The sequence below is a fragment of the Thamnophis elegans genome, chromosome 5 (assembly GCF_009769535.1).
Source record: "Thamnophis elegans isolate rThaEle1 chromosome 5, rThaEle1.pri, whole genome shotgun sequence".
Lineage (NCBI taxonomy): Eukaryota > Metazoa > Chordata > Lepidosauria > Squamata > Colubridae > Thamnophis > Thamnophis elegans.
In genome coordinates, this window is record NC_045545.1 from 77,854,676 (window position 1) to 77,869,431 (window position 14,756).

General features: G+C 38.5%; 1 protein-coding gene across 1 annotated transcript in view; it reads right to left on the reverse strand.

Annotated features, from left to right (window-relative positions):
• Nucleotides 1-14,756, reverse strand: part of KCNB1 (potassium voltage-gated channel subfamily B member 1) — a 180,957-nt gene that overhangs the window by 164,809 nt on the left and 1,392 nt on the right.

A 14,756-nucleotide genomic window follows, 5' to 3' on the forward strand; every position in this document is an offset into this window, starting at 1 on the left:
TGCAGAGATGAGTTCAGGCAATCACCAGGAATCAGCATTGACTCAAAGGCACAAATGAATAAAATATAAATAAAAGCAACTTGAAATTGATGAGCAACAAAACTGATGCAAGTATAGATAAATCCTGCAGTGTCCTTTAATCCAGTTGGCTTTAGAGAAAGGCAAGATTATGTTTCAGACTTAAAGATCACTCCGCCCCACATAAACTATTTTGCTGGCAGATAATTTCCTTGGTTTGTTTGCTTGTTTTTTTAAAGGAGGAAGTGTTGGCATATGGTGTAGTGTCATTTTTTTTTCTTCCTTCCATTAGCAATAACTGCATTTCCTGGATCACAATGAAACCCAGATTTCATCTTTCACTCATGCCTCCAAGTTAATTACAATGTTACTGCGATTGTGTCATGATAAGAGGATAAGATTTTTTTTTAAAAAAAGCATTAAATTGACAGCAACCATAAAGACCTATTAGAAAATATTCCCAATGAACAGGCTGCTATTTTTAGGCAAAGGGTTTTTTTTTGCTAGCCTTTCTCTTGAGGGTATTTTGTGCACTTTGCTACTGCCTAGGATTTTCCATTTAAAAATATGACAGTAATTTCAGTAAAGTACATTTAATCCAATTGATAGCACGTACACACAGTGGAGCAATGGGGCTGGGACAAAGTCTTTGACGCACATCCCAAGGAGGACCAAAGGCATCTCTAGGAGAACTGCAGATAATAGGAAAACAGCCAGCATTTAGCCATGAGAGCTTGGCTGATACAGCGTAGCATTCAAGATTTCTGTAAGACTCTGAAAATTTGGGGTACACAATAATTCATTGAGCTACCTTCCCATTTTCTTTTCAATATCTCCTATGCTACTATAGGTTTTCCTCTACTTAAATCACTGGCTATATATCACTGGACGGAGTCATCGAAGCAGTAGGTGTGAGCTTAAATGGACTCCAAAGGATGGTAGAGGACAGGAACATTGTCCATGGGGTTGCGATGGGTTGGACATGACTTTGCAACTAACAACAAATCACTGGCTCCATGTGTACAAATGGACTAGGGGCTCAAAATACCGAAATACCTTTTGGATTATATTCTAACTTTTACATTTCGCTGCATTGAATAAGAATTATTGATCCATCTGATCATATTTAGGCCCATATTTAGATAGGGAAACTTTTTTTTGAAACCCCGACAATTGCCCTATTGCCCACCCCCTAAAATAGCCCTGAGCATCAGTCTTTGTTTCTTTGTATTATAAAAATACATTTTCAGACTGAATATGTTAAGTCTATGTATGTGGCAATAAATGCCCAGAGATGTTGGTAACATTTATAAAATATGATATTTTTTTACCAGAACAAATGATGTTGCTTCTCAAGGAAACGTGTAGCATCCTAGTAGTCAAAAATAAAATTAATTGATTCTTGTAGCATGACATTATTTGTGAAAATTGTATATGATCAGAATGAAATGTTAATAGTAGATTTTTTTAAAAAAAAACTTGTTTTTCTTCTAACCTAAAATGTGAACTAATGAGAAAAGTGAGAAGAAGAGGAATGAGAGTAGCATATTTCGCAGCTTAAGCAATTAACACATGTGGCCTTTTACTGAAAATGCACCCTGTAAGTCCATTACACATTGAGTCTAAAATTACCTAAATACATCACTACATAGGATTCTGTTTGAATATAGTGTGCAGCTGTTGGGCAAGAAATGAGGTTTTGTCATTTCTTAGTGGATGCTAATGCAAAGAAATCCCAAACTATTTGCAAATGAGCTGTTGCTCAGATGTTGGTGGTAAAGCAAAAAAAGTATTTCATGCTAGCACTTTACAAGCTTTGTTGTCTTATTTATTCTAAAAGATTTTAAAGCAATATCTACTGTATAGATAGATGGATGGATGGATGGATGGATGGATGGATGGATGGATGGATGGATGGATGGATAGATAGATAGATAGATAGATAGATAGATAGATAGATAGATATTCCAAAAAGATATTGCAGAGCATACAAGAACACAAAGTACTTCTGATATAAATGTCTACTTGTATTTGCTATGATGTTTCCATCCTTCATTCTTTGTTATATTCTCTGTCTCCTTCTATTACTATCTGCCCAGAAAGCAGAAGCCAAAGGAAGAAGAAAATAACAGAACTGAAGTATACAGACTAATCCATCACCATCATGGCACCATTTAAAGCTGATAAATGGAAACAAACTAGAGGGAACATCTATTTATCACTACTGAATAGCCAGGACTAATCAACATGCTTTTTCCCTGAGAAAGCAAATTATTCCTTCTTTTCCTAGTCTTCTTTTTGCCATGTATATTGTGCCATGTGAATTTGTAGAACATGTTCCTTTGAAGTGGTTAAAAATGATCATGCTTTGGTTGGTTTTTCTTTGTCTATACTCTTAACACTCTAAATAAAATTCTATACGATTGTAATGTTTATCATAAACTCTTTAAAGCAGCCACCTCTTTTCCCAGGATCATGTAGAAATAATGGAGGGTTGCCATGTGACTCTGGGAAAAGATGCAACTGCTTTAAATAGTTGCATGCAGGTGCTGTATTCATGCTCCTATTCTCCCCAAAGCACTTTTCCAACTAATTTCCAAAGAAATGCACAGCTCTACTTAATATATCCAACTGAGACAGGCAGAGGTTGGAAAATAAATCACACATTAGCAAATGAAAAAGGAATGATCTAGCATTTATTTCATATGCCTCAGGTGTCATAGCAAAGAAAACTCTCGCTTTGAGTCATATAATGTACCAGAGATAAATATATCGAGAAGAGCTCCACTAAAGCAGGGATTGAGATTTTGTTGTTAGGGAGTGAATTTTTAATATATTCAGGCTTTGAAAACTCTGTGTGTGTGTGATCCTTCATCTTTTGGATCAGGGCCAGAGGGCAGTTTTTTATAAGAATAAATCTGGTAGACTTTAGTAAGCTTTTGTAAAAGCATACCTATTGTCTTTTAACAATATTACAGTATTTCACATAACAGTCACTTTATTTCCCTGTCTGTATTGAATGAATTCCAGGAAATCGCATGGACATTTTGCTTGACATTGCAGATTCAAAAATAGGTTACTGGATAATAGTTCTACTCTAGGCTAAATTTTTATTTATTTATATCCTGCCTTTTTTTGCCTTTTGGTACTATCCATGGGGTTTTCCCAAAAGCCCCCCTCCCCCAATACCTATGAACTATGGTGCTGGAGAAGACTCCTGCGAGTCCCTTGGACTGCAAGGTGATCAAACCAGTCAGTCCTAGAGGAGATCAACCCTGACTGCTCTTTAGAAGGCCAGATCTTGAAGATGAAACTCAAATACTTTGTCCACCTAATGAGAAGGAAAGACTCACTGGAGAAGAGCCTAATGCTGGGAAAGATTGAGGGCAAAAGAAGAAGGGAACGATAGAGAATGAGATGGATGGATGGAGTCACTGAAGCAGTAGGCATGAGCTTAAATGGATCCAGAGGATAGTAGAGGACAGAACGTCCTGGAGGAATAGGGTCATGATGGGTCAGACACAACTTCACAACTAGCAACAAAAAAATTCTGCCTTTATTACTTTGGTTTGTGGGGCTTGCATGTTTTGAACAAGATGAGACCTATGTCAAAGATTCAATCACACTGGACATGTTTCAATGATCATACTAGTTGTTGTAGTTCTTGGACATCTGGTGACAAAGGAGCTACAGGACCTAGGACTGTTGGCTGAGCAACCAGGGCCAGCCGTTGAAGGACTAGGGTGAAAAAAAATATTGCATTGACAAAATCACCAGCAGTCAATTGCAAAACACAGCTTTACTTGAATTATTTATAAAAATAATAAAGCTAAAAATAAATAAATATGGTCCATTGTATCTGCAACTTCTTATTCACCTTATAAAAGTAATTAACAGTCATCATTATGTGTGGGATATGAATGCATAATATTTAATCAGCCTCCATTTGGATGGTAATTGCTTCTAAAGTTCAGGCATGTAGGTCAAAATTCACAAAGGACAATATTAAGAAGAAGACTGCTTCAACTCTAGAGTGATACCAGCCTTTCTAAATAATTCTCTGTTTCAAGTATAAAGTATTGAAATGCAAAAACACAGCATGCTAATATTCATCACCATTGCAGAGGCCTTCAATGGAAATCTCTGTGCCCCATAGGGAAGAGAGGCATCAACAAAAGGACACACAAAGCCAACAGAAGCAAAGGTAATTCAATGCAGATAGTGACCAGCAGAGTCTAGAAGCCGAAAGCAATTTAAAAAAAATAGGACTGAGAAGGTCTAGGAGTGCTATGAAAAAGGAAAAGAAGAAAAAGCAGGTACATCCTGTTCCAATCTATTACTCACATGTCTGTGCATTAACTATTCTAACAAGGATGATTGCAGAAAATACGTCTTCAGCAATAGAGTGGTCAATGCCTGGAACACTCTACCTGATTCTGTTGTTAGTTCCTCAAACCCCCATATCTTTAACTTAAACTGTCCACCATGGCCGTCACACATTTCCTAAGAGGTCACTAAGGGGGCGTGCATAAGCACACCAACGTGCCTCCCGTCCCTGCCCTCCCATCCTCATTGATATGTACTCATTCCATGTGTTCATGGCCATGTTATACTTATTTATATCCGTTTATTTGTACCAATCTCATGAGATAATGTCCATGTCTATATTAATTCCTGTTACCTTGTACATGTTGACAAATAAATAAATAATAATAATAAAAACATCTCAAGAGGCAACAACCGAGCAAAGTTGAACTTGTTAGGCCTCCCCAATTATGTTATCCATTATTGGACAGTTCATTCCCATTTCTACAACAAATTGTATTTTTTTTTAAAAAAAAGTGTAATTACAATACGTATATGCATTTTGCATGCATTTTCCTTATGCACACCTTTCTGTTATATATTTTGAGTCCATTTAACAAGTACTAATTTTAAAGTTGTTTTTCCATAAGGTTAATGTTTTAAACACATTTTCTCTTTATATATGCGCTATTCAATTCTGCACTGAATTACAAAACTTGTAATTGTTTGGATTACACCATATAACTCTCTTCACATTTCTGTATTAGTTGAAAACTAATTTACATTGGATCAATTCATATTCCAATAAATTCCCCCTCCTTTTCTAAAAGTAGCGGGAATCATTTCAAATAAATATATTAGGTTTTGTAAACCCACCCTCTTCGGTCTAAAGAAACTGATCTCTGGTAGCATTAAGCATTAAACAATTCCTAAGGCAAAACAAGAAGGCATGTTAATTAGCTTTGAAGACTAAGGACCACTGCCAAACAAATTGTCACTGCCAATGCTTATACTTCAATTATTGTGCAAACCTCTCTGCTGAACTGAACTAGATAGGATTAATCTATTTCGTTTCCCAATGAAGACCAATTAATAAAGAGAAATTAAAATTGGTTCTTCAGAAAGAAATGGAACTTCTTTGAATGCACCCTGGTATTTGCAACATGAGTCACTGGGTTCTGACTTTCTCCATCCCTGCAATTTTCACATTCACAGCTTTAACTGCGTGACAATGGCCATTGTGGCAGGATGCAATTATGAATCAAAGCTATCCAGGTTTGCCAGATATCCTTGGGAACGTGCCCAGTCCACTCCACACAATACGTAGGGTATGACGGTTGGGATTCGCTGAGATTTTGTCACTCATCAAAATAGTTTTTGAAAGCCTAAGATAATGAGACATCAACATTTGGAGGGCCAATATTCAGTATTGAGCAATGTGCAATTTCCAGTCTGGAGATAATCTGATGCTGGTTTTATTGTGATATTGTCATCGAGTGTGCGGTCCAGTTGCTCAGAGCTCAGGAAGCCTTTTATATATTGCGGTATCACACAGCCAAGTCACTCCAGTAGTCAGCGTTGAGGAATGTTAGAAGTTGTTAAACCAGCAAGTAGCCCATTTCTAAGCTACACACTGAAATGTAACTGACTATATATAAGGAACATATTAAAGGGATCTGATATTGAATTGGAATGCAATCAAGTGATTTATATTCTACAATACTGTTTGTAATAGGGAAGCCTTTATTCATTCCAGCACCTTTTCTCAGAATGAGTGATTAGACTCTGAGCAGTAATAATTCCAAAGCATTCAAGCTAAATTTAATTTCTTAAATGAATAAGGCGCTGGAACATGCCTTCTCTCAAAGGATTCCTGCGCTTGCAGCAAGCAGAACTGTTCTCAAATATGCATGATGGACATGCAGTGGAATTTGGAAGGTATGTTATACCGTTGTAAATTATTTTAAAAATAGCCCCCCAAAAAATCTAGGAGGAGGAAGAAATGCATATGAAAGTAGTGGGCTACAATTAGATATGGCTTTGTTTATCTGATAACTGGAAGAGATCATAGATGCATGGAGTCAAAAGATCAGGAAAGCAATTATACTGGATTCAATCTGAATGCCCTGCTAAATTTGGACAATTCCCTTCCCTGCCTCCCCCCTCCAAAAAATCCTGAATTTCTCCCCATAATCAGTCTAGAACTGAAGTTTCTCAGAAGAATAACATGCTTTGCTGACAGTAAAAAAAAAAAAGACCAAAAGAAAATGTACAAAATGTGCGAGAGGGAGTGAGATCAAGGAAAGAGAAGGGAAGAAAGTCTTTGCTCTGTAAAACAATGCCACCTACTCAACACAATGGATGATATTTATGAAGTTAGTTGCCTGCAATGGGATGGGATGGACTTGAAATGTGTGCAGATTGCAGTCACTAAATTATAATAATCAAGTGCAGCTGCTTCACTCATAACAACTATGCAGAGCCTCCTCTTTGTAGGAGAGAAACTCTTTGATAAGGACAAACCATACATGGTACATAACTCCTTTTCTTCCTTCTCTTCCTTCCTTCTTCTCCTCCTCTTCCTCTCCTTCTCTTCCTTCCACTCCCCTTCCCCCTCCTTTTTAATCCTTCTTAATTCTGATATTTCCTCATGTTAAATATCTTCTAATTTTAATGGCATTGGGGGTTTTTTGGGAGGGGGTTGCAAAGATTCCTCTTACTTACTTACAGGAACTAATAGCAACTCCACGAGTTTTTAAATTTAGAATGTAGCTTGGGTAAAATATTAAATACACTTTTCTTTCCTAGAATTGGTTCTGAGTTCAAATTTAGAGGCTTCTGCATTCGCTTCAATTAATAGGGCAAGCCAAGGGCAGGGGAGAAATAGAGAAAAAAAGATAAGTGCATGAAATAATGTGCAGCTATTTATGTTTTTTTCTTTTAATACACATGTTTTGTAAGTACTTTTGTCTAATACATGTACTTTTTGCAAGTCATTTTCTTCACTAACGTGCATTTTGGATGTTGTTTTGGAAATGTACACAATTTTCTATATGTTTCTTCCCTAATAAATGCATTTCTTGTTTTTATCTTTTCCAGGGAGAATCAGCATTGGAACATTAGGCAGTATGAAAAGTAATATTTGAATATTTGTGTTTGTCATGTTTGTTCAAGAATATGAAATTAAGTAAGGTCACATTAAAATGTGAGCCAAACACATTTCTCATCTTTCTTTAATTACAGGTTAATTAGCTTGGGAAGTTCTCATAATTGCTATGTAGCATTATTGTGCTACGTAATTTTAATGTATGCCAAAGTTTAGCCACAGCAAAGTCTCATTTGGCTCAATGAGAAAAAGAAATAAACTAAAGCTTAATTCCCCATTGAAATCAAGCATTTCATTTTCCTTGAAATGATTAATGGCACCCCTGCTATTCTCCTTTAGCTTTTTTTTAAATCCCTGATTTTAATAACAGTATGCTTAGGGTATGTGAAGGAACAAATGATCCATTTAAACCATCTGGAAAATAATTCAATATTTCCTTTTCGTCTTCCTCAATAAATATCAAGGAAATATTTTTCCAAAGTGCTGTAGTAGAGACTGAATCCATTCAAGAGAAAGCCAGCAAAGATGGATAGGAAATGAGAGTGTACAATTGTTTGATTCCTAATTTTTAAGAAGAACTACAGTACATTGGACTTTCCTAAAATATAAGAAACTAAGACTTTGTTTTCCTGGCATATAAATATTTCACAACTGTATGAGCATTGTTTGGTTTACTTGGACGAGAAAACATTTTTGCTGGTCAAAACTGCTTTCACACATGCTCACTGTTCTGATCCACTCTGTTTTTGCATTCATGAGAACATTTTTAAATGTTTACATAGAGGTGCTTTGGAACTACATATTTTCAAACTCTTTACTGCAAACATTTCACAATCTACCTAGGTTGGGATGACCTGAGGTGAGGGTGAACTGAGGTGAACCAAGGTAGTCATAGAATGGATCCCACTTGATAAAAAGTGCCCATGAAAGAGATCTAAAACAAGATGGATTGACGACTACAGCAAGTATTGTGGACCCAATTGGCAAATGAAAGCAAAGAATACATTGGTTGGAAACATGCGAAAGAGACCTTCATCCTGCACTGGATAGACAATGGTTACAATAATATTGAATGATGATATTGATATGCATGTCTTCAATTGCTAAATGCATTTGTGCTGGATTGTTTGTTCCTAAAGACAAACCTGGATATAATGTATAAATCACAAAAGACATTTTTGGCAAGGACGATCATCCTCATATACAGTAAATCAATACAATGTAAAGAGCTTCTAATGGATTTTGATACTATGTCAGAGAAGATCTTATTATTCAGATGCAGTGCAATGCCACCTGAAATAGAAACAAAGGTAGTTGGGACCCAGCTACAGTGCAAAATAAAAATGACAACATTTGTTTTCCCAAAGCACACCAAAGACCCTTAAATCTTTGACATGACTTCCAGAACTTTAAGCAAAGAAAAACAACTCTATCTTTCAATATTGTCCCATCAAGTCAAAGAATCTCAGTTCCCAAAGGCTTTTTACATGAATGTACTAAAATGTATTTCAAGGAATTCCATTGGCGGGTGGTAGGAACTGAGAGAACTAGTTCAACTTTCAGACCTATTTTTTGGCTTGTATTGGTTTTCCAATTTTACTCTACACAAAACACTGAACTCATCTGTCTGGCAAAAGACCTTTTAAGTAACAAGGTCAAATCCTGCCTCTGGGATGCATGCTATTCTTCCCAAGGCATTCCCAAAGCTCCCAAATCTGCTTGGATCTTATCACCATCATCTCTTAACTCAGTGGGATCCCTAGATCACATCTCTTGTGATGCACCGTGGGAAGGAAAACAGGAAAAATCCAGAGTGGAAGAGTTTTCCACTTCACCTTTCATAGATGTACCTGGATAGCCTTCTATCTGACACCCTGAAATGCTTTGACCTTCAGTATTACCAATCTTCACCAAACAGCTTGAGACAAAAGCCACATTAGCACATCATACTTAACTTATGCAGTGCAATATATTAGCACAACACACCAAATTATTAACCCACCAAATGAGTTCTGTCTGGTCAACATGTTAAGACAAAAATAAACACATATATACATACGAAACTTCTATTTGAGTCCAGGTAGAATCCTGGAAAGCCATAAAACACTCTCTGTCCTCCCAAGCCCAAGGGAGGACAGAATCTTTTGCCAGTTATGTTTTGTGTATGTTTTAATTTTGTTTGGCCAGATTTCCCACCTTGCTCATCTCCAGAGTCAGTCTGGAGCCAGGTAACACTTAAGTTGACTCTTTCTCTCTCTCCTGCCAGGTCTCTCACTGACCTAGTTAAGCACACTGTGGGAATCTAGCCAGGAAAAAGAAGTTTCTTTGCTCCTATCATTGGAAAATGAGACAGCGTTCCTTGATTAATTGATTAATTATGTGCCATCAAGCTATTTCCAACTCTTAGTGAATACGTAGATTTTCTCCACAATGATAAGATCACATGTAAAATCCTAAACCTGATAGGTTAACTGAACACCTGCAATCTTTACATGGCATGTCATAGCCAATCCAAAAAAATAAATAAGATAGTGGCCTGACTGCGCTGCCAGAACAGAAACTGTTGATTGGTCTGTTCATCTAGAGAGATCTTGTTGAAAGACCCTACCTATCAGGTTTGTGAAGTATGGGTCTTCTTTGTGGAAACCCCAGTTTACATGCAACTCCTACCTTGTTAATATTCTATAAGCAAGTCACGCTGTATTATATCAGTGCAGCCATGGCCCTTAGTAGTTTTGAATGGGGGTGTTCATCTACATTTAATTTTAGGGTTTTATAATTACACATTTCTATTCTCTTTATTTTGCAGTGTGCCACTAGAGAGCTCCAGAATTGGACAGATTATAAATACTGCTAAATTCATGAAACAAGTAAATGCAGAACCACAGCACATCTAATGCTTAGCCTGACGTGTTGTGCAAATTCAGCCTTAGAGTGATACTTGATAAGCTTCCAAGAATCTCCTGGATTACCCTGAAGTCTATTTCAAAATCCTTGCTTTTCTACAAGAGCCTGATATTTGACCATCTTAATACTTGCCAATTTTAATAATTACATGTTGCCGGTATTAGTCTCCATATTTGTGTCCAGTTTCTTTGCAGGCATGCTGTTGCTAGTGGTAACATGTAGCTTCTATAGCAGCATGAAATATTTAATTAGCTGCCAAGTAGGATAGTGATTTTTTTTTAGCATTAATCTTTCCAGCATGTACCCCTCTTTCTCCATGGAAGAAAGAATAAGTAAATGAATGTAAAATATGGATTTTTAGATTGCATTTTGCTGAGAGGAACCAATACAGATAATTGCAGTATTCCTTTGATACATATGTTCTGTATTTACATATATAAAGGAGGTGTAAATTAATATTTCTATCTCAGACACCAGAGAGAGCAGGGGGGGTTGAATTATTGTTTCTAGGTATTCTTAACAGGAAGAAGGTTTATATAAACTAGTATCCTTTTAGAAATGATATACTGTATTTTTTGGACTATAAGACATACTGGAGTATAAGACGCACCAAGATTTTAAAGAGGTAAATTAAAAAAAAAGTTTTTGCACTCTGCATGCCTTGTTTTTTGTGAAAAACTCCTGGGAGCTAGAGGAGGCAACAATGAGCAAAAAACGGCCCATTTTTTGCAAAAATGACCCTTTTTTGCAAAAAAAAGAAAGCATGCATTTGGGGGGCTTTTAGAGTGGTCTGGGAGAGGGGCAAAATGGGCAAAAAATTGGCCCATTTTCTGCTAGTTTTTGCCCTCTCCAGCCCATGCACGTCCATTTTTGTGAAGGGGCAGGGCTTCAGGAGGCCAAAAATGCTGTATTCAGTGTATAAGATGCACTCAGATTTTCACCCTCTTTTTGGGGAGAAAAAGGTGCATCTTATACTCAGAAAAATATGGTCGTTTGCATGAATATTGCGTTTAAGTTCCTCAGAATGGGATATAAAAAGTTGTTAGAAGTTCTAACTTGGCAGAATTGTTCATGTATACAGATCTTTGAGGGCTTGAACAAAGCTATACATCTCTAGGTCTGCTCACTTCCACTACACTTTATAAATGATTTAGAAATTATTACAATTCATGAAAATCTGTAAAATTAGGGAACAGTAAGGGTCCCTACTAAGGACATTTGGAATTCAATGAATTAATTGCTGCTGAGTACTCCCTCTGGGGGCAAAGAGGAAAATATCAGCTGTGAACTCCACATAGGGGTCAGGAAGGGCATCCAGCCAGTAAATGCTCAGTCGCCCTTACTCCACACCCTGAAGCAAGGGATTACAGGATCGTTAAAAGAAAAAAAAATTCGGCTGTATTTATAGGATCATTGCTTTGCATTAAAGTTGACAGGATTTTTTTTTTATATTCTCCAATCAGAACTGCACATCCTTTTCAAGCCAAGAACTGCTACTGACATTTAATAGGATAATAGTCCAAAGAGTAGGCCAAGCTAGGACAAATATAACATTGGACTTAATTCCACTCAATTTCATATAATGTAATTAGTTAATTAATTACAATTAGCAATTAGTTAAATGCAAGTATAGTAACAGGATCGTATGCTAAATAGCTTTCCCCTTCGAAATAATTTTGGAAGATTCTAGAAGTGTAACCCAAGGCTCTGTTAGTCATCTGATCTTCTAAGGTTAAAAGATGTACCTCTAGTCTATGCTTGACACAGTTTCAAGTTGTTTAGCCACAACCTGCCTCACTGTTGCCCCAGAGATGCCAAGGGTGGAACCTGAGATAATTTACAGGAAAAGTAAGAGCTCTGTTAAAAGCCATCCTCACTGAATGTCATGTCTTCTTCTTATGGCCACTTGTACTATCCGTTTTTTGTTGCGCTTTCTCTTAGACCAGGAGTCAACATCCTTAAACACTCAAAGATCCACAAAGGTCCTAATCGGAAGCCCCCCATTCAATTCTGGAGCTGACTGGAAGTCTGGTTCCCCCACCATAGAGTCTCTTCCTAGCGTGATGTCTTTTTTCCTCTGCTGACTGGAAATCCGGTTCTCCCACCATAGAGTCTTCTCCTAGCACGACATCCTTTTTCCTCTACCGGTCCTAATCGAAAGCCCTAGAAAGCCACAGCAGACTGATGCTGATGAAAGAGTCACAGGCGGCTCCACAGCCAGAGGTTGCTGACCCCTGACTTAGACTGTGAAGCAGCTGGGCTACAAATGGAACGCCAGGTCTTCAACAGTTCATTCCTCAAACCAAAAGACAGGCTAGACCAAGCTTTCTACCTCAAGATAAAAAAATATTTTTTTTAATTTGGATTCAAAAATTGATATAATAGCCAAGAGTATCTATGAGGGAAATGTGTCTGGTGGCCTCAATGCAATCTGTAAAAGGGGGTAGGACAATGCACCCTTGAAAACCTTTTTAGAAGAAGTATTTGTGTCCTTTTTTGGTATTCACTGAAACAATTAGCAATTAGCAATTTAATGGGTTTATATGCCGCCCAATCCCGGGGGGGACTCAGGGCGGCTTACAAGTACGAATAAAATAAAATAACATACAGGGGGAGAACATAAAACAATACAAACAGTTTAAAAACACAACATAAATCCGATTTAATTGGGGGTTGACCTGATTTGAGTCAGCAACCCCAGGCTTGCCGGAACAGCCAGGTTTTGGTGGCTTTTTGGAAGACCGCAAGGGTGTGGAGGGTCCGGATCTCTGTTGGTAACTCGTTCCACAGAGCCAGAGCAGCAACAGAAAAGGCTCTCCCCCGAGTGGTTGCCAGCCGGCATTGTCTGGCAGACGGCACCCGGAGGAGGCCTAACCTGTGAGTTCTTATCGGAAGAAGAAGTTGGGAGGTGTGTAGCAGGAGACGGTCTCTCAGATATCCAGGTCCAGTGCCATGCAGGGCTTTAAAGGTAATTACTTAAACTTTCATCCCCCAGGCTAATAGATGGCAAATCCGGAGTATCTTTGGGAGGAAACATCAAAAGCCCCTCGGTCTTGTCTGGATTGAGTGCCAACTTGTTCACTCCCATCCAGACCCTAACAGCCTCCAGACACTGGCACATCACTTCCACTGCTTCGCTGAGTTGGCACGGGGCGGACAGATACAGTTGAGTATCGTCCACGTATTGGTGGTACTTGATCCCGTGCCGGCGAATGATCTTACCCAGTGGCTTCATGTAGATGTTAAATAGGAGGGGGGACAGGACCGAACCCTGCGGTTGAGGGGCCTCGGGGTCGACCTCTGTCCACCAACCAACACCGACTGCGACCTGTCAGAGAGATAAGAGGAGAACCACCGTAGAACGGTGCCTCCCACTCCCACCTCCCCCAGTCTTCGCAGAAGGATACCATGGTTGATGGTATTGAAGGCCGCTGAGAGGTCAAGAAGCACCAGGATAGAGGACAGTCCTATATCCCTGGCCACCAGAGATCATCGGTCAGCGCGACCAAAGCAGTTTCAGTGGAGTAACCAGGTCTGAAACCCAACTGGAAGGGATCGAGATAGTCAGGTTCATCCAAGGACCATCGGAGTTGAAAGGCCACCACCTTCTCAACAACCTTCCCAACAAAGGGTAGGTTGGAGACTGGACGATAGTTGTTAAGAATAGCTGGATCCAGAGAAGGTTTCTTAAGGAGGGGTCTCACCACCACATTCTTTAGGGGCTGCGGGAAAGATCCCTCCTGTAGAGAGGTGTTAATGATTCTCTGGAACCAGCCTCGTGTAACCTCCTTGCTGGCAGAAACCAGCCAGGAGGGACACGGGTCCAATAAGCAGGTGGAGGCACTTACCGCTCCCATGAAACAGTCATGTCTTTCTCCAGGCTTCCATGTTAAGTATGAAAAAAAAAATCAAGGTGCTTTAATGATTTGACCTTTTATAACTACATAGCTTTATAGCTGTGGCATTTTTTTAAGGTTCATGTAACCCCCCCCCAAAAAAAGCTGTGGCTGCTTTAATTAGTAATAGAGAGATGCAATGCTTCTGCAAACTCTAAAGTACTTCTTTAAATCACTTTCAAAGCACGCATAGTCCTAACTGAATTCTCGGCCATGTCAACTGAGTATAATAGGGTGCAGAGAGAACCTTGATGTAGGAATACAAGGAATATATTAGGAGAATCATTAAAGAGAAAATACATGACAACTTAATTCTGAGGAAGGAGAGAACGCGAGGAAGAAGTTCCAAACAACCCTGCTTTGATTATGTTTGGTATAAGAGGGGGCAAAGGTAAATTGGCAGGTTTTCAAAATCCTGTTATTACAGTGTACAACAATAAAGTCAAATTCCTGTAATCAACAGTGTGTCTGTTTTCAGATCTGGCTTGTCTCAAAAGACTTCCAATGATGCAGTCAGTTACTCT